General features: G+C 40.5%; 1 protein-coding gene and 1 long non-coding RNA gene across 2 annotated transcripts in view; both read left to right on the top strand.

Moving 5' to 3' along the window:
• Positions 1 to 19,853, top strand: part of LOC115053002 (NLR family CARD domain-containing protein 3-like) — a 237,659-nt gene that overhangs the window by 6,031 nt on the left and 211,775 nt on the right. The window lies entirely within an intron of this gene.
• Positions 3,511 to 5,807, top strand: LOC115053193 (uncharacterized). Its single transcript, XR_003841427.1, has 3 exons — positions 3,511 to 3,571; positions 5,177 to 5,299; positions 5,751 to 5,807. It is a non-coding gene; the product is annotated as an uncharacterized LOC115053193 (long non-coding RNA).

Raw genomic sequence — 19,853 nt, forward strand, 5'->3', positions numbered from 1 at the left:
TCCTACCCCGACATTTTGCGCGTTCCTGTTAGGGTAGTGGTGTCCCAATAACTTTTTTTACGTAGGGGAAGGGGGCATAATGAGGAGTAGGGACGATGAATCTAGCCCTTAACATCGAAGGTTTTCTGATTCTGACTTCCTGAGGTAGGGCCAGTTCGTGAGCGAGATGTCTGAGGGGGAAAAAAAACTACAAATAAATAATAAGAGACAACAGATGTCAATGTTGTATTCTTCTCTTTGTAGCTCTTGGTTTATTTATCCACCGAAGCATGACGAAATCTAAAAGAATGATCACAACCATAGACTTTTTTTGGCGTTTTTTTTTTTTTTTTTTTTTTTGACAAAATTTTTTGCTGCTGGGAATACCCAGTCGCTTGCGTGCCTGTAACGTAAACTATGCCGTGACATAGCAAGTGGTGTCCCAATTCCTTGGGAAGAAGCAAAGCTATACCCCTTGTGACTTCCTTTTGAAGGTTAAGGGCTGGTGGGAGTGAATAGGGTGAACTTTGGGATTCGGCCAAAGTGTCAGAATGAAATATCTTTTTAGTAATTCTATGATCAGGCAGCTTCACAGATCTGTTCCACAGCTGGAGCATTTGTCTCTTATGTCTGATACTCGAGGGCTCCCAACCCAAATCACCATGAAGAGCCAACACTGAGGTCCATTTGTGTACTGCTGTAAGATAACCAATAGCTCTATGATGCTGAGTATTACAAAGAGAATATTCACAGAATCCCCAGACAGCAGAAGCATCATCTGACACACACACACACACACACACACACACACACACACACACACACACACCCACACACACATTATAGAACAGAGTGAAAGTATGAACTCCCAGATGAGCACAGTGTTCAGACTTGTTCAGGGCTCTACCTGCAGACTGAGCTAAAACACTGACAGCTGGGTTAAATGTCATGTGTTGGTCCAACGTCAGGCAGAGACATGTCATCTTCAAATATATCATTCATGATAAGTTTGGTTTTCTGTGTAGAACTTTTGAAGCTTGTTTGCAGACTGTTTCGACTGGTTTTAGAGTGGACTTACCTACCGGAGCTCAATTCCAGGTGTTTCAGCTATGTTAAATATCAGTCTCAGGATTCTATGGACTGATATCAAATCATTCAAATGAAGATCAGTCAGAATCGAGAAAATCAGCAATTTATTTATATATTTAATTTTGAACCCATCCTTATAATCCATTAAAGATGACATAGATCAGAATAGATTCTGCATATTTAAGTATGATTTCCACATTCAGCTATTCATGTCTCTTCAAATATATCATTAATGATGAGTTGTTTTCTGTGTAGAACTTTTGGAGGTTGTGTAGTTGACTGTTTGACTGGTTTTAGAGTGGACTTACCTGCCAGAGCTAACAGATGGGGGCTCCAGTTGAACTTAAGTCACACACTTCAGCGTCCAAAGTCCAAAATTGTGAAATACGACTACGACACTGCAAAATATGAGTACGAAAGCCCCCACGAGAGTTCATTCATTATGAGATTGTTCTGGCTCCATACAAAAAAGTGCAAGGGAAATGCCCCCACCCAAAATTCCATCCCTGACCAGAAGACCATCTCTGCATTATACAAGAGATCATATGTGGCAGAATCAGAGATAGAAATAAAGTTTGGCTGACTCTGCTGTTTGGTTATTTCTGATGTGTTACAATCACAATGATGACAGTTTGAGTCAGTTCAGGTTCTTTACAGTGTTTCATTTTCTCATTAAATCTTGTCACTGTTTGTATTAACCGTTGTGAAGCTGCTTCCTGTTGGTTCAGCAGTTTGAATTTCATTTTCTAAACTTCTACTTTCTAAACCTTCAGCTCTGAACAGATGATGAAACATTGAACGCTTTCAAGCAGGATTTTTGTCTCCTAAAGTCACATCTTTTATTCTTTACTCAGGTTGAAGAACTGCAGTTTGTCAGAGATCAGCTGTTCTTCTCTGGTCTCAGCTCTGAAGTCCAACCCCTCCCATCTCAGAGAACTGGACCTGAGTCACAACAATGACCTGCAGGATTCAGGACTGAAGGATCTGTGTGGTTTTCTGAAGAGTCCAGATTGTAGACTGCAGATTCTGAGGTCTGTTTACTTGCTGTTGTAAATTTGTTTAATCCAGAATGTATATTCACATTTAACTTGAATGTATTCACTTTTGAATGTATTCAAAATCGCTGTTGTTTCATGTTTCCAGTTGTTCTAATAATAATAATAAATGTTGTCAGTGTTTTCCAAAACTTGAATTTACCTGTTCAATATATTAATCAGGAAAAGTCTTCCAGGAACCAAAGAGTTGGTTTCACATGTTTGATCTCCAGACAGAAACCAGGACCAAATCTTGCTCTTGGTCTTTGTATTGGAACAAAGTATGATGTGGACCAGCAACATTTGTGATGTTAAAGTGGGTGATGAGTTTGAGAAGTTGGAGAAGTTCTGGATCAGGACATTTCTGACTGATTATCAGTCATCTGATCTCCATGATTTGTTCTTTTCCAGGTTGAGATGCTGTTGGTTGTCAGAGATCAGCTGTTCTTCTCTGGCCTCAGCTCTGAAGTCCAACCCCTCCCATCTCAGAGAACTGGACCTGAGAGGAAACCTCCTGCAGGATCCAGATGTGGAGGAGCTGCGTGATCTTGTGGAGAGTCCAGACTGTAGACTGGAGACTCTGAGGTCAGTCCGCTGTGGTAGATCTTTAATCTAATGTCCTAATAAATGTCTTCAGACTTGGAAGGTGTGGAGCTGAGGACCAAAGTCAGTTGTGTTGTTGAGACTCCAGCCCTCATGGGGCTTTCAGACACGTGGCCGTGGCCCCCCTGTGCTCTGAAAGCTGTTATTTCCAAAGGATTGGAGCTCCACCACAGGTTTCCCTGCACTGAGCACAGTGATAGTTGTATTTCTTTGTGGTGTGGTCATACTCAGTCAGTGTGTTACTGCAGTAGATGGAGTTCAGAGCAGCGGTACAGAAGCTGAGTGATGAGCTGCTGTGGACGGAGTCAACATCAAAAAGCTCTTCTACACACTTTGAAAACAAACAGTCCCACACATGTTGAAATGTTCTTCATTTAGAAGATTTTAGAGCTTCCTCTTCACGTCAAAGCAGAACTTTCCTTTGCTGCCACATATTTATGAAGCAGCCAACTGCTGTATTCCTACACACAAGTATGTCCTGTATTCCACTGCAGCCGCAGGCCAGCTGAGGGAATCACTTTGTTTTAGAGTGAGGAGCTGCTGAACTTCAGCCTCCAGTGGCTGAAATGACAATTACTAAAGAAACACTTCAAACATCCAGACAGAATGTGGTGGCACTTTGATTTAAAGTCTTCTGAACATATCTGACTGATTATCAATGATTTTATCTGCATCTTTTATTCCTTATTCAGATTTGACAACTCCAGTTTGTCAGAGATCAGCTGTTCTTCTCTGGTCTCAGCTCTGAAGTCCAACCCCTCCCATCTCAGAGAACTAAGCCTGAGTTGGAATGACCTGCAGGATTCAGGACTGAAGGATCTGTGTGGTTTTCTGAAGAGTCCTCACTGTAGACTGGAGACTCTGAGGTCAGACTGATGTTTTATTTCTGCTCTCAGATTAATATGATGTTACAGTTGTGGTGACTCTGACCTGCAGACAGGTTTATATTTATGAGGGAAAATCCTCTTCAGGTTTTAGACATGTAACTGTTAAATGGTTTGAAAGTAACTTTGGAAAACAGATTTCTATTAATTTGAAAATTACATTTTAATTGCAAGCAGTTTATCAATCAATCTTGTATTTTTGAAAGGGGACATCATATCTTAATGAATATTTGTATGTTAACATGCAGATTGTGGTTTGTGGTTTTTTTCATTTATTTATTTATTTGCGTGTCGAATTGAAAGCAACTGCACTTAGGTTTGTCTAAGAAGATGTTTGGCCTCTTATCTCAGGGGCTTCATCAGTTCATCAGTCCTCACTAGTCTGACAGACAGTGGAGTTGGACCCAGGTATTTAACCTCTGTAGGAGTGTTCACAAAGCTCCTTATGACAGCAGCCCATTGGAGGAGTTCCACTGACCATTGTTAGTCCGCTACTGTAGACACATTAGTGTGTCATTTCTGTTGTGGAAATTCTCTGTTGCTGGTGAAGAATGAAATAGAGACTTTTTCTGGCTGACAAGTTTTTATTTTCTTTGCAGGGCTTGTTCAGGGCTCTACCTGCAGACTGAGCTAAAACACTGACAGCTGGGTTAAATGTCATGTGTTGGTCCAACATCAGGCCATTTATACTGATCAGTGTAGGACAGCATTACTGTCCCAAGATTAACAACATTCAACTTGGCCTAATATTCACCACTTGTGTTTTGTATTGGTTCTCCATTAGTCTCCACTTCCAGCACCGTTTTGGAACAATGTTCAGCATAACGTGAACATTTTTTCTTTCTTAGCCAACAGAATAGATCATCCACATGTAACATGGCTCTATTGGTTGAGTTTGGGATATTTCAGTCATAATGCAAATTTAGTTTGAATATCAAACAGATTGTCAGAACTAATGCTTTCATTTTCCAAGGAACCTTCCCACCTGGTCCATTATTAGAATAATAATGTTTACATGAACCACTGACCCCAAAACAGTTACATGAATGTACATGACCAACACGCTGCAGCAGTGGAAATAAGGTGGCTCCAAACATACCTAATGTAAACATCACCACCTCAGGAAAACATCCATTTTGCTGTGATTGTGTAGCAAAGCTTTAGTCCAATCAGCTGCAGTGGTTTGGTTCCACACTAAGATAAGGATTGGCTCTAAGGGCTGGTCTGCTGGGGGAGCAGTTGCCCCGTTGCCCTCCTCTCTCTGCTGCAAGAAACATGTTTGCTCCGTCTGCCTCGCTGATCTCCCAGCTATGTTAAATATCAGTCTCAGGATTCTATGGACTGATATCAAATCATTCAAATGAAGATCAGTCAGAATCGGGAAAATCATCAATTTATTTATATATTTAATTTTGAACCCATCCTTATAATCCATTAAAGATGACATAGATCAGAATAGATTCTGCATATTTAAGTATGATTTCCACATTCAGCTATTCATGTCTCTTCAAATATATCATTAATGATGAGTTGTTTTCTGTGTAGAACTTTTGGAGGTTGTGTAGTTGACTGTTTGACTGGTTTTAGAGTGGACTTACCTGCCAGAGCTAACAGATGGGGGCTCCAGTTGAACTTAAGTCACGCACTTCAGCGTCCAAAGTCCAAAATACGAGTACAAAATTGTGAAATACGACTACGACACTGCAAAATGTGAGTACGAAAGCCCCCACGAGAGTTCATTCATTATGAGATTGTTCTATCTCCATACAAAAAAGTGCAACGGAAATGCCCCCACCCAAAATTCCATCCCTGACCAGAAGACCATCTCTGCATTATACAAGAGATCATATGTGGCAGAATCAGAGATAGAAATAAAGTTTGGCTGACTCTGCTGTTTGGTTATTTCTGATGTGTTACAATCACAATGATGACAGTTTGAGTCAGTTCAGGTTCTTTACAGTGTTGTTTAATTTTCTCATTAAATCTTGTCACTGTTTGTATTTGACTGTTGTGAAGCTGCTTCCTGTTGGTTCAGCAGTTTGAATTTCATTTTCTAAACTTCTACTTTCTAAACCTTCAGCTCTGAACAGATGATGAAACATTGGACGCTTTCAAGCAGGAACTTTGTCTCCTAAAGTCACATCTTTTCTTCTTTACTCAGGTTGTGGGGCTGCAGTTTGTCAGAGATCAGCTGTTCTTCTCTGGTCTCAGCTCTGAAGTCCAACCCCTCCCATCTCAGAAAACTGGACCTGATTCAGAACGACCTGGAGGATTCAGGACTGAAGGATCTGTGGGGTTTTCTGAAGAGTCCTCACTGTAGACTGGAGACTCTGAGGTCAGACTCATGTTTTATTTCTGCTCTCAGATTAATATGATGTTACAGTTGTGGTGACTCTGATCTGCAGACAGGTTTATATTTATGAGGGAAAATCCTCTTCAGGTTTTAGACATTTAAACTGTTAAATGGTTTGAAAGTAACTTTGGAAAACAGATTTCTATTAATTTGAAAATTACATTTTAATTGCAAGCAGTTTATCAATCAATCTTGTATTTTTGAAAGGGGACATCATATCTTAATGAATATTTGTATGTTAACATGCAGATTGTGGTTTGTGGTTTTTTTCATTTATTTATTTATTTGCGTGTCGAATTGAAAGCAACTGCACTTAGTTTGTCTAAGAAGATGTTTGGCCTCTTATCTCAGGGGCTTCATCAGTTCAACCCATCGGTCTGACTAGTCCTCACTAGTCTGACAGACAGTGGAGTTGGACCCAGGTATTTAACCTCTGTAGGAGTGTTCACAAAGCTCCTTGTGACAACAGCCCATTAGAGGAGTTCCACTGACCATTGTTAGTCCACTACTGTAGACACATTTGTGTGTCATTTCTGTTGTGGAAATTCTCTGTTGCTGGTGAAGAATGAAATAGAGACTTTTTCTGGCTGACAAGTTTTTATTTTCTTTGCAGGGCTTGTTCAGGGCTCTACCTGCAGACTGAGCTAAAACACTGACAGCTGGGTTAAATGTCATGTGTTGGTCCAACGTCAGGCCAAGACATGTCATCTTCAAATATATCATTCATGATAAGTTTGGTTTTCTGTGTAGAACTTTTGCAGCTTGTTTGCAGACTGTTTCGACTGGTTTTAGAGTGGACTTACCTACCGGAGCTCAATTTCAGGTGTTTCAGCTGTTGGACTTTCATTTTCTAAACTTCTACTTTCTAAACCTTCAGCTCTGAACAGATGATGAAACATTGAACGCTTTTAGGCAGGAACTTTGTGTCCTAAAGTCACATCTTTTATTCTTTACTCAGGTTGATGGGCTGCAGTTTGTCAGAGATCAGTTGTTCTTCTCTGGTCTCAGCTCTGAAGTCCAACCCCTCCCATCTCAGAGAACTGGACCTGAGTCACAACAATGACCTGCAGGATTCAGGACTGAAGGATCTGTGTGGTTTTCTGAAGAGTCCAGATTGTAGACTGCAGATTCTGAGGTCTGTTTACTTGCTGTTGTAAATTTGTTTAATCCAGAATGTATATTCACATTTAACTTGAATGTATTCACTTTTGAATGTATTCACTTTTGAATGTATTCAAAATCGCTGTTGTTTCATGTTTCCAGTTGTTCTAATAATAATAATAAATGTTGTCAGTGTTTTCCAAAACTTGAATTTACCTGTTCAATATATTAATCAGGAAAAGTCTTCCAGGAACCAAAGAGTTGGTTTCACATGTTTGATCTCCAGACAGAAACCAGGACCAAATCTTGCTCTTGGTCTTTGTATTGGAACAAAGTATGATGTGGACCAGCAACATTTGTGATGTTAAAGTGGGTGATGAGATTGAGAAGTTGGAGAAGTACTGGATCAGGACATTTCTGACTGATTATCAGTCATCTGATCTCCATGATTTGTTCTTTTCCAGGTTGAGATGCTGTTGGTTGTCAGAGATCAGCTGTTCTTCTCTGGCCTCAGCTCTGAAGTCCAACCCCTCCCATCTCAGAGAACTGGACCTGAGAGGAAACCTCCTGCAGGATCCAGATGTGGAGGAGCTGCGTGATCTTGTGGAGAGTCCAGACTGTAGACTGGAGACTCTGAGGTCAGTCCACTGTGGTAGATCTTTAATCCACCGCTGAATCTAATGTCCTAATAAATGTCTTCAGACTTGGAGGGTGTGGAGCTGAGGACCAGAGTCAGTTGTGTTGTTGAGACTCCAGCCCTCATGGGGCTTTCAGACACGTGGCCGTGGCCCCCCTGTGCTCTGAAAGCTGTTATTTCCAAAGGATTGGAGCTCCACCACAGGTTTCCCTGCACTGAGCAGAGATCATGTGCAGCACAGTGATAGTTGTGTTTCTTTGTGGTGTGGTCATACTCAGTCAGTGTGTTACTGCAGTAGATGGAGTTCAGAGCAGCGGTACAGAAGCTGAGTGATGAGCTGCTGTGGACGGAGTCAACATCAAAAAGCTCTTCTACACACTTTGAAAACAAACAGTCCCACACATGTTGAAATGTTCTTCATTTAGAAGATTTTAGAGCTTCCTCTTCACGTCAAAGCAGAACTTTCCTTTGCTGCCACATATTTATGAAGCAGCCAACTGCTGTATTCCTACACACAAGTATGTCCTGTATTCCACTGCAGCCGCAGGTCAGCTGAGGGAATCACTTTGTTTTAGAGTGAGGAGCTGCTGAACTTCAGCCTCCAGTGGCTGAAATGACAATTACACGAAAGAAACACTTCAAACATCCAGACAGAATGTGGTGGCACTTTACTTTAAAGTCTTCTGAGCATTTCTGACTGATTATCAATGATTGTATCTGCATCTTTTATTCCTTATTCAGATTTGACAACTCCAGTTTGTCAGAGATCAGCTGTTCTTCTCTGGTCTCAGCTCTGAAGTCCAACCCCTCCCATCTCAGAGAACTGGAGCTGAACGACCTGCAGGATTCAGGACTGAAGGATCTGTGTGGTTTTCTGAAGAGTCCTCACTGTAGACTGGAAACTCTGAGGTCAGACTCATGTTTTATTTCTGCTCTCAGATTAATATGATGTTACAGTTGTGGTGACTCTGACCTGCAGACAGTTTTATATTTATGAGGGAAAATCCTCTTCATGTTTTAGAAATGTAACTGTTAAATGGTTGAAAATAGCTTTTGAAAAAGTTTATTTCAAAATGACATCGGAATGGAAGACATTAATCTAATGTTTTTGAAAGGGGACATCATATATTCATATATATTTGTATGTTAGTATGCAGATTTGAGTCTGTGGTTTATTTCATTTATTAATTTATTTGCGTGTCATTCATAAAAATGTCCAACCCACATGGGTTTATAAGAGTATTTAATCATCCAGTGGCTGTTGTAACAACCTAAACTCTCATATATCTGCATATAAACATACACAAATACATTTTTTTCCTTTTCTCAAGTCATAATGGTACATTTTTAAACAAAACAATCAACCAAAGAAAAATATTTTGCCTTCTTTCCCAAACCACAGAAATAAAATCAGCTACCACAAGTCCCTTCACTAAAACATAATTCGCTCTGAACAGATGATGAAACCCTTTGAACCAGGAACTTGGTCTCCTACAGTCACATCTTTTATTCTTTACTCAGGTTGGAGAGCTGCAGTTTGTCAGAGATCAGCTGTTCTTCTCTGGTCTCAGCTCTGAAGTCCAACCCCTCCCATCTCAGAGAACTGGACCTGAGTTGGAATGACCTGGAGGATTCAGGACTGAAGGATCTGTGTGGTTTTCTGAAGAGTCCTCACTGTAGACTGGAGACTCTGAGGTCAGACTCATGTTTTATTTCTGCTCTCAGATTAATATGATGTTACAGTTGTGGTGACTCTGACCTGCAGACAGGTTTATATTTATGAGGGAAAATCCTCTTCAGCTTTTAGACATTTATCTGTTAAATGGTTGAAAATAGCTTTTGAAAAAGTTTATTTGAAAATGACATTGGAATGGAAAACATGAATCTAATGTTTTTGAAAGGGGACATTGTATATGAATTTGAAATATTAAAATCTTATTTCTATGTTTCTTAGAATCATCCAAAATCAAAGAAATCAACACAAATATAAACCCTTTTGCCAACAAAAACACCTCTGAGGTGCTCATACACAGAACAACAAAACTGTAATGGGTTCGCTCTCTCACCCAAGAATGGCACAAGTCTAGACTGGAACAGCTGAGAACTTTATTGACTATGTGCAATAGCCCAAACAGACGGCAGGCAGAGGCAGAGTCTAGAGACAGGCAGCAGGTCAGGTTACCGGGCAGAGATGAGGAGTAGTGGTCTGGGGCCGAAGGCAGGTTAGGCCCCAGGAGGTCCGTCGGGAAAGCTGATCGTAATGCAAAGACAATCTGGCAGAGAGGCAGAGTGGAGGAGCTGGTTAAGGGGAGTCTGGGAGGAACAGATGAGTCTGTTTATCCTGATTAAGAGAGGTAAGCAGGCAGGTAGAGTGGGTGGTGGAGGGGAGAACCAGGAGTGGACTATGACAAAAACAAAACATGGATCTGACTTTCTACTTCATCCAGTTTGCATAGTGAACAAATCCGGTCTTCCTCAGGTGTGGCATTAAAGCTCCCTGTTTCTGGGACTAATGGAAGTGTTCCTGAACACAACTGTCCATAATGAGCTTTGTCTTTTAGTTCACTTATTCTTAATGTAAGGTTCCACACTGTAAGTGTTCTTATTAAGACAGTAGGTTCTTCATTTTGGCTTCCTCCAAACATCCAGAGACCGTTTATCTCTCTGCTTTAGGAACAGTTTGTTTATAATATCTGTAATATCACAACATCATTTATGAATGAGAATATCAGATAAATCACAAATATAGAATATTAATTTCATCCACATGTAACATGGCTCTGTTGGTTGAGTTTGGGATATTTCAGTCATAATGCCAATTTAGTTTGAGTATCAAACTGATTTTTAAGAACTAATGCTTTCATTTTCCAAGGAACCTTCCCACCTGGTCCATTATTAGAATAATAATGTTTACATGAACCACTGACCCCAAAGCAGTTACATGAGTGTACATGAGCAACACACTGCAGCAGTGGAAATAAGGTGGCTCCAAACATACCTAATGTAAACATCAGCACCTCAGGAAAACATCCATTTTGCTGTGATTGTGTAGCAAAGCTTTAGTCCAATCAGCTGCAGTGGTTTGGCTCCACACTAAGATAAGGATTGGCTCTAAGGGCTGGTCTGCTGGGGGAGCAGTTGCCCCGTTGCCCTCCTCTCTCTGCTGCAGGAAACATGTTTGCTCCGTCTGCCTCGCTGATCTCCCAGCTATGTTAAATATCAGTCTCAGGATTCTATGGACTGATATCAGATCATTCAAATGAAGATCAGTCAGAATCGGGAAAATCAACAATTTATTTATATATTTCATTTTGAACCCATTCTTATAATCCATTAAAGATGACATAGATCAAAATAGATTCTGCATATTTGAGTATGATTTCCACATTCAGCTATTCATGTTTCTTCAAATATATCATTAATGATGAGTTATGTTTTCTGTGTAGAGCTTTAGGAGGTTGTGTAGTTGACAGTTTGACTGGTTTTAGAGTGGACTTACCTGCCAGAGCTAACAGATGGAGGCTCCAGTCGAACTTAAGTTGCACACTTCAGCGTCCAACAAACGTCACCATTGGCTGAAAAAGCTGTCAATCAAATGTATGTTTTTGATTGACAGATTCATCAGCCATTCATGTGGCCCCTTACATTTCTCCACACTTAAAGCGTTGGCGACCGTCGTCACTATGGCAACAATAAACAACACTTCGCAAAGGTGGCATGTAACATACAGTCACATAGTTTATTTCAAACATTTAACTTTGCTAAGCAGGATGCTTCCACTCATTCAGTGACATTGCATGATTTACAACAAGGGGATAGTCAGATAAATGTTACTGACAGGTTGAGGTTGAGTCTCTCCATGTGATTGATCGACAGCTTTATTAGCCAATGGTGATGTTGGTTGAACTGCAACGTCAGATCAGTCTCAAAATTCAACACACAGATTTCATAACTGCACATTCAGCAATTTGTATGCTCCGTAAGTTTTTCTTACAAGTGTGTCTCAAAATCACATTTGTGAAGTCCGAAATACGAGTACAAAACTGTGAAATACGACTACGAAAGCCCCCACGAGAGTTCATTCATTATGAGATTGTTCTGACTCCATACAAAAAAGTGCAAGGGGAATGCCCCCACCCAAAATTCCATCCCTGACCAGAAGACCATCTCTGCGTTACAATAGAGATCATATGTGGCAGAATCAGAGATAGAAATAAAGTTTGGCTGACTCTGCTGTTTGGTTATTTCTGATGTCTTAAAATCACAATGTTGACAGTTTGAGTCAGTTCAGGTTCTTTACAGTGTTGTTTCATTTTTTCATTAAATCTTTTCACTGTTTGTATTTGACTGTTGTGAAGCTGCTTCCTGTTGGTTCAGCTGTTTGAATTTCATTTTCTAAACTTCTACTTTCTAAACCTTCAGCTCTGAACAAATGCTGAAACATTTAACGCTTTCAAGCAGGAACTTTGTCTCCTAAAGTCACATCTTTTATTCTTTACTCAGGTTAGAAGGCTGCATTTTGTCAGAGATCAGCTGTTCTTCTCTGGTCTCAGCTCTGAAGTCCAACCCCTCCCATCTCAGAGAACTGGACCTGAGTCTGAACAACCTGAAGGATTCAGGACTGAAGGATCTGTGTGGTTTTCTGGAGAGTCCTCACTGCAGACTGGAGACTCTGAGGTCAGACTCATGTTTTATTTCTGCTCTCAGATTAATATGATGTTACAGTTGTGGTGACTCTGACCTGCAGACAGGTTTATATTTATGAGGGAAAATCCTCTTCAGGTCTTAGACATTTAACTGTTAAATGGTTCAAAAAATAGCTTTTGAAAAAGTTTATTTCAAATTGACATTGGAATAGAAAACATTAATCTAATGTTTTTGAAAGGGGACATCATATATTAATTTGAAATATTAAAATCTTATTTCAATGTTTCTTAGAATCATCCAAAGTCAAAGAAATCAACACAAATATAAACCCTTTTGCCAACAAAAACACCTCTGAGGTGCTCATACACAGAACAACAAAACTGTAATGGGTTCGCTCTCTCACCCAAGAATGGCACAAGTCTAGACTGGAACAGCTGAGAACTTTATTGACTACGTGCAATAGCCCAAACAGACGGCAGGCAGAGGCAGAGTCTAGAGACAGGCAGCAGGTCAGGTTACCGGGGCAGAGATGAGGAGTAGTGGTCTGGGGCCGAAGGCAGGTTAGGCCCCAGGAGGTCCGTCGGGAAAGCTGAGCGTAATGCAAAGACAATCTGGCAGAGAGGCAGAGTGGAGGAGCTGGTTAAGGGGAGTCTGGGAGGAACAGATGAGTCTGTTTATCCTGATTAAGAGAGGTAAGCAGGCAGGTAGAGTGGGTGGTGGAGGGGAGAACCAGGAGTGGACTATGACAAAAACAAAACATGGATCTGACTTTCTACTTCATCCAGTTTGCATAGTGAACAAATCCGGTCTTCCTCAGGTGTGGCATTAAAGCTCCCTGTTTCTGGGACTAATGGAAGTGTTCCTGAACACAACTGTCCATAATGATCTTTGTCTTTTAGTTCACTTATGCTTAATGTAAGGTTCCACACTGTAAGTGTTCTTATTAAGACAGTAGGTTCTTCATTTTGGTTTCCTCCAAACATCCAGAGACCGTTTATCTCTCTGCTTTAGGAACAGTTTGTTTATAATATCTGTAATATCCCAACATCATTTATGAATGAAAATATCAGAGAAATCACAAATATAGAATATTAATTTCATCCACATGTAACATGGCTGTATTGGTTGAGTTTGGGATATTTCAGTCATAATGCCAATTTAGTTTGAATATCAAACAGATTGTCAGAACTAATGCTTTCATTTTCCAAGGAACCTTCCCACCTGGTCCATTATTAGAATAATAATGTTTACATGAACCACTGACCCCAAAGCAGTTACATGAATGTACATGAGCAACACACTGCAGCAGTGGAAATAAGGTGGCTCCAAACATACCTAATGTAAACATCAGCACCTCAGGAAAACATCCATTTTGCTGTGATTGTGTAGCAAAGCTTTAGTCCAATCAGCTGCAGTGGTTTGGTTCCACACTAAGATAAGGATTGGCTCTAAGGGCTGGTCTGCTGGGGGAGCAGTTGCCCCGTTGCCCTCCTCTCTCTGCTGCAGGAAACATGTTTGCTCCGTCTGCCTCGCTGATCTCCCAGCTATGTTAAATATCAGTCTCAGGATTCTGTGGACTGATATCAGATCATTCAAATGAAGATCAGTCAGAATCGGGAAAATCAACTATTTATTTATATATTTAATTTTGAACCCATCCTTATAATCCATTAAAGATGACATAGATCAGAATAGATTCTGCATATTTGAGTATGATTTCCACATTCAGCTATTCATGTTTCTTCAAATATATCATTAATGATGAGTTATGTTTTGTGTGTAGAACTTTTGGAGGTTGTGTAGTTGACAGTTTGACTGGTTTTAGAGTGGACTTACCTGCCAGAGCTAACAGATGGAGGCTCCAGTCAAATTTAAGTCGCACACTTCAGCCTCCAACAAACGTCACCATTGGCTGGTAAAGCTGTCAATCAAATGTATGTTTTTGATTGACAGATTCATCAGCCATTCATGTGGCCCCTTACATTTCTCCACACTTAAACCGTTGGTGACCGTCGTCACTATGGCAACAATAAACACCTTTCACAAAGATGGCATGTAACATACGGTCACATAGTTTATGTTCATTCAAACATTTAACTTTGCTAAGCAGGATGCTTCCACTCATTCAGTGACATTGCATGATTTACAACAAGGGGATAGTCAGATAAATGTTACTGACAGGTTGAGGTTGAGTCTCTCCATGCGATTGATTGACAGCTTTATCAGCCAATGGTGATGTTGGCTGAACTGCAACATGAGATCATTCTCAAAATTCAACACACAGATTTCATAACTGCACATTCAGCAATTTGTATGCTCCGTAAATTTATCTTACAAGTGTGCCTCAAAATCACATTTGCAAAGTCCGAAATACGACTACGACACTGCAAAATATGAGTACGAAAGCCCCCACGAGAGTTCATTCATTATGAGATTGTTCTGACTCCATACAAAACAGTGCAAGGGAAATGCCCCCACCCAAAATTCCATCCCTGACCAGAAGACCATCTCTCCGTTATACAAGAGATCATATGTGTCAGAATCAGAGATAGAAATAAAGTTTGGCTGACTCTGCTGTTTGGTTATTTCTGATGTGTTCAAATCACAATGTTGACAGTTTGAGTCAGTTCAGGTTCTTTACAGTGTTGTTTCATTTTCTCATTCAATCTTGTCACTGTTTGTATTTGACTGTTGTGAAGCTGCTTCCTGTTGGTTCAGCTGTTTGACTTTCATTTTCTAAACTTCTACTTTCTAAACTTTCAGCTCTGAACAGATGATGAAACATTGAACACTTGCAAGCAGGAAATTTGTCTCCTAAAGTCACATCTTTTATTCTTTACTCAGGTTGGAGAACTGCAGGTTGTCAAAGATCAGCTTTTCTTCTCTGGTCTCAGCTCTGAAGTCCAACCCCTCCCATCTCAGAGAACTGGACCTGAGTGTGAACTACCTGAAGGATTCAGGACTGAAGGATCTGTGTGGTTTTCTGAAGAGTCCTCACTGTAGACTGGAGTATCTGAGGTCAGACTCATGTTTTATTTCTGCTCTCAGATTAATATGATGTTACAGTTGTGGTGACTCTGACCTGCAGACAGGTTTATATTTATGAGGGAAAATCCTCTTCAGGTTTTATACATTTAACTGTTAAATGGTTCAAAAAATAGCTTTTGAAAAAGTTTATTTCAAATTGACATTGGAATAGAAAACATTAATCTAATGTTTTTGAAAGGGGACATCATATATTAATTTGAAATATTAAAATCTTATTTCAGTGTTTCTTAGAATCATCCAAAATCAAAGAAATCAACACAAATATAAACCCTTTTGCCAACAAAAACACCTCTGAGGTGCTCATACACAGAACAACAAAACTATAATGGGTTCACTCTCTCACCCAAGAATGGCACAAGTCTAGACTGGAACAGCTGAGAACTTTATTGACTATGTGCAATAGCCCAAACAGACGGCAGGCAGAGGCAGAGTCTACAGACAGGCAGAAGGTCAGGTTACCGGGGCAGAGATGAGGAGTAGTGGTCTGGGGCCGAAGGCAGGTTAGGCCCCAGGAGGTCCGTCGGGAAAGCTGAGCGTAATGCAAAGACAATCTGGCAGAGAGGCAGAGTGGAGGAGCTGGTTAAGGGGAGTCTGGGAGGAACAGATGAGTCTGTTTATCCTGATTAAGAGAGGTAAGCAGGCAGGTAGAGTGGGTGGTGGAGGGGAGAACCAGGAGTGGACTATGACAAAAACAAAACATGGATCTGACTTTCTACTTCATCCAGTTTGCATAGTGAACAAATCCGGTCTTCCTCAGGTGTGGCATTAAAGCTCCCTGTTTCTGGGACTAATGGAAGTGTTCCTGAACACAACTGTCCATAATGATCTTTGTCTTTTAGTTCACTTATTCTTAATGTAAGGTTCCACACTGTAAGTGTTCTTATTAAGACAGTAGGTTCTTCATTTTGGCTTCCTCCAAACATCCAGAGACCGTTTATCTCTCTGCTTTAGGAACAGTTTGTTTATAATATCTGTAATATCACAACATCATTTATGAATGAAAATATCATAGAAATGACAAATATAGAATATTAACTTCATCCACATGTAACATGGCTCTATTGGTTGAGTTTGGGATATTTCAGTCATAATGCCAATTTAGTTTGAATATCAAACAGATTGTCAGAACTAATGCTTTCATTTTCCAAGGAACCTTCCCACCTGGTCCATTATTAGCATAATAATGTTTACATGAACCACTGACCCCAAAGCAGTTACATGAATGTACATGAGCAACACACTGCAGCAGTGGAAATAAGGTGGCTCCAAACATACCTAATGTAAACATCACCACCTCAGGAAAACATCCATTTTGCTGTGATTGTGTAGCAAAGCTTTAGTCCAATCAGCTGCAGTGGTTTGGTTCCACACTAAGATAAGGATTGGCTCTAAGGGCTGGTCTGCTGGGGGAGCAGTTGCCCCGTTGCCCTCCTCTCTCTGCTGCAGGAAACATGTTTGCTCCGTCTGCCTCGCTGATCTCCCAGCTATGTTAAATATCAGTCTCAGGATTCTACGGACTGATATCAGATCATTCAAATGAAGATCAGTCAGAATCTGGAAAATCAACTATTTATTTATATATTTAATTTTGAACCCATCCTTATAATCCATTAAAGATGACATAGATCAGAATAGATTCTGCATATTTAAGTATGATTTCCACATTCAGTTATTCATGTTTCTTCAAATATATCATTAATGATGAGTTATGTTTTCTGTGTAGAACTTTTGGAGGTTGTGTAGTTGACAGTTTGACTGGTTTTAGAGTGGACTTACCTGCCAGAGCTAACAGATGGAGGCTCCAGTCAAACTTAAGTCACACACTTCAGCGTCCAACAAACGTCACCATTGGCTGGTAAAGCTGTCAATCAAATGTATGTTTTTGATTGACAGATTCATCAGCCATTCATGTGGCCCCTTACATTTCTCCACACTTAAACCGTTTGCGACCGTCATCACTATGGCAACAATCAACAACACCTTTCACAAAGATGGCATGTAACATACGGTCACATAGTTTATGTTCATTCAAACATTTAACTTTGCTAAGCAGGATGCTTCCACTCATTCAGTGACATTGCATGATTTACAACAAGGGGATAGTCAGATAAATGTTACTGACAGGTTGAGGTTGAGTCTCTCCATGCGATTGATCGACAGCTTTATCAGCCAATGGTGATGTTGGTTAAACTGCAACGTCAGATCAGTCTCAAAATTCAACACACAGATTTCATAACTGCACATTCAGCAATTTGTATGCTCCATAAATTTATCTTATAAGTGTGCCTCAAAATCACATTTGTGAAGTCCGAAATACGACTACGACACTGCAAAATATGAGTACGAAAGCCCCCACGAGAGTTCATTCATTATGAGATTGTTCTGACTCCATACAAAACAGTGCAAGGGAAATGCCTCCACCCAAAATTCCATCCCTGACCAGAAGACCATCTCTCCGTTATAGAAGAGATCATACTCTTTGGTTCAGCATTTTGAATTTCATTCTCTAAACTTCTGCTTTCTAAACCTTCAGCTCTGAACAGATGATGAAACATTGAACACTTTCAAGCAGGAACTTTGTCTCCTAAAGTCACATCTTTTATTCTTTACTCAGGTTGGAGTGCTGCAGTTTGTCAGAGATCAGCTGTTCTTCTCTGGTCTCAGCTCTGAAGTCCAACCCCTCCCATCTCAGAGAACTGAACCTGAGTCAGAACTACCTGCAGGATTCAGGACTGAAGGATCTGTGTGGTTTTCTGAAGAGTCCTCACTGCAGACTGGAGACTCTGAGGTCAGACTCATGTTTTATTTCTGCTCTCACATTAATATGATGTTACAGTTGTGGTGACTCTGACCTGCAGACAGGTTTATATTTTTGAGAGAAAATCCTCTTCAGGTTCAAGAACTTTGTCTTCTAAAGTCACATCTTTTATTCTTTATTCAGGTTGGAGGGCTGCAGGTTATCAGAGATCAGCTGTTCTTCTCTGGGCTCAGCTCTGAAGTCCAACCCCTCCCATCTCAGAAAACTGGACCTGAGTCGGAATGACCTGAAGGATTCAGGACTGAAGGATCTGTGGGGTTTTCTGGAGAGTCCTCAATGTAGACTGGAGACTCTGAGGTCAGACTCATGTTTTATTTCTGCTCTCAGATTAATATGATGTTACAGTTGTGGTGACTCTGACCTGCAGACATCAGGCTGATATTATGCTGATCCTCACTGAGGATCTTCATTCTGACGTCTGTTTTCTTCTTCTCTGGTTTAGTCCAGTAACTGTGGCAGAGAAATGTTGAACTATAGATTTAAAACTTGGGAAAAACAAGAAAAATCCTTCAGTGTTTCGACAGGAAACATTGTCCCACACTGACATGAACAAATATATATTCAGTGTTTTCTTATTCCAAAACAAATATAAAGTCATGTGACTCAAGCAGACTGACTGACATTCAGACCAAACTGTTAAACGTGGTCACTGCTGAATGAAGTGAAAATGTTCATGTGTTGACTTTTCTCCAGAGTCAAGTCTGGCATGTTTGTTGTCTTTGAAAACTTGAGGATATTTAGAAGAATCTCAAATCAACATTATTTTGTACAGATGGAGCCACATGTGGAGCTGGTAGAGTTTAAGAGGTGAAATCACTGCGTCTTGATGGACAGCAGCATGTTGTCATTATTATTAATTAGAGCTGTATGTCCCTGCCTGTATTTGAGTGTATTTGACTGTTGTGAAGCTGCTTCATGTTGGTTCAGCTGTTTCGATCATTTGCTGAAAATCTACTTTCTAAGTCTTCACCTTTGAACAAGAGATGAAACATTGAACGCTTTGAAGCAGGTACTTCGTCTCCTAAAGTCACATCTTTTATTCTTTACTCAGGTTGGAGAGCTGCAGGTTGTCAGAGATCAGCTGTTCTTCTCTGGTCTCAGCTCTGAAGTCCAACTCCTCCCATCTCAGAGAACTGGACCTGAGTCTGAACAACCTGAAAGATTCAGACCTGAAGGATCTTTCTGTTCTTGTGAAGAGTCCAGACTTTAGACTGGAGACTGTGAGGTCAGTACAGTTGGACACAGTTCATGTTCCTTTCAGTAATATTGTTTCACTCTAACCCTCAGTGAAGCTGTGAGAGGAGGACAGAAACAGATTTCAGAATTAGACAGAAAGACAGAGAGAAAACAGTAAGCCAATCAGATCAGTCAGAGGACTGTTGTGATCATGTGACCATCAAATGAAGCAGATTCCAGCTGAAGAACTCAGAGATGTTCAGATTCTGGTCCTCGTCCATCAAACTGTCAGATCTGAGCTGAGAGTGTTTGTTCTCTGATCAGGTTCATCTGTCACAGCTCTGAGATCAGTCTGACTGAAAGCTGCACATCACTGATCTTCTTTCATCACACTGTCACCATGTGGTCGTTCTGCAGACCAGAATCCTGCCTGTCTGCCTGCCTGTCTGTCTGTCTGTCTGTCTGTCTGCCTCTCAGTTTAAAT

The sequence above is a fragment of the Echeneis naucrates genome, chromosome 2 (genome assembly GCF_900963305.1).
Source record: "Echeneis naucrates chromosome 2, fEcheNa1.1, whole genome shotgun sequence".
NCBI lineage: Eukaryota > Metazoa > Chordata > Actinopteri > Carangiformes > Echeneidae > Echeneis > Echeneis naucrates.